Source organism: Nicotiana sylvestris, chromosome 10 (genome assembly GCF_000393655.2).
Source record: "Nicotiana sylvestris chromosome 10, ASM39365v2, whole genome shotgun sequence".
In the NCBI taxonomy this organism is placed as follows: domain Eukaryota; kingdom Viridiplantae; phylum Streptophyta; class Magnoliopsida; order Solanales; family Solanaceae; genus Nicotiana; species Nicotiana sylvestris.
In genome coordinates, this window is record NC_091066.1 from 152,542,360 (window position 1) to 152,543,704 (window position 1,345).

Consider the following 1,345-nt stretch of genomic DNA (forward strand, 5'->3'; position numbering starts at 1 on the left):
TTAGACCCATGAACAGATGATAAAATAATAGGACACATGGGAATTCAAGAACATAGGCACCTCTAATATTTCTATAAATAAAGTCATTTATGGAAGTTGTGCATTTTCTTGTTTCGTTTGTATCGTATGGATCATGCTAAAAAGAAAAAAGGGATAACTTTAGCATACCTGGAGTAGGGAAAAATTCCATATGATATTCTTCGAAAAGGTTACACCGTACTCCGTTAGAATCGCACAATTTTACGTTGCTAAATCTTGTTGGAATCGTTTTGTTACAAAGAGGATTGCTAACGTTTCATCTCTGCTTATTACAAAGCTGTAGTATTGAAAATGGTAGGGAAGAGTTTGCATTTTTGATTTGAAAATGTCTTTTGTGAATGAGTTCTCAGAATAATTACATTCTTAATTTCCTTGACACTTATCCAAAGTTTTCAATTAATTTAATTAGGTAATATCCCGCTACCCCGTAATTAATCAATTATCCGCATAATTAAGAATTATCTCCACTTAATTAAAATACTATTTACTTTTAACATACCTTGTACACCTTACTAGCATGGTCATGTAGTACCTTGTATGGCACTAGTCCATAAATACATGGTATTTTAGCTCGGGCCGTATTTTACTCCAAAATAACAAACTTTGACAAAAAATTATTTTCTTTAACTTGCTTCCCCTTTCACCTTCACGAATTTACTCATCACCTGTGAAATAATATAATCCTTATAATCTCCAAATAATCTTTTACTTGGACTGATGTCAATTACCTTACCATAAATTCAACGTACAATACTACATTGTGCAACATCGTCGTAACTTAATACTGCGAAGCGTAACATCACCGTAATATAATAATGCAAGACGTAACATCATCGTAATATAATACTGAAGGACGTAACATCATCGTAATATTGTAGGGTGTAACATCATTCCCCCCTTTGGAACATTCATCCTCAATATTGACCGATGCTCTTATCATTTTCATAACTTATAGCTCTTGAGAATACCTTAATACTCTCCTTGCCATTTAAGTAGTTTCTCTATTAATAAATCCAAACTCTAGGGTATTCCCCCCTTTAGTCTTTTTGCTCATATCATGATTTGTGATCGAAATCTTTCTAATCTCGCAATTGCTGCTACCTCCTATCATGCAGCCCGTATGACCCTGGCTTTATAAGTGTGCTTATGCGATTCATCTTTCCTTTTTCCTTTTAGCTTTCAGTCAATCTATAGGCCTTACTTTGTAGACATATTCAAGGCTTAATAGGATGCCTTTTTGGGCATCTATAGGTGTACTGAAGTTCTTTGCTCGATACTTTGTAGAACTTGCGAATATGTCCATATC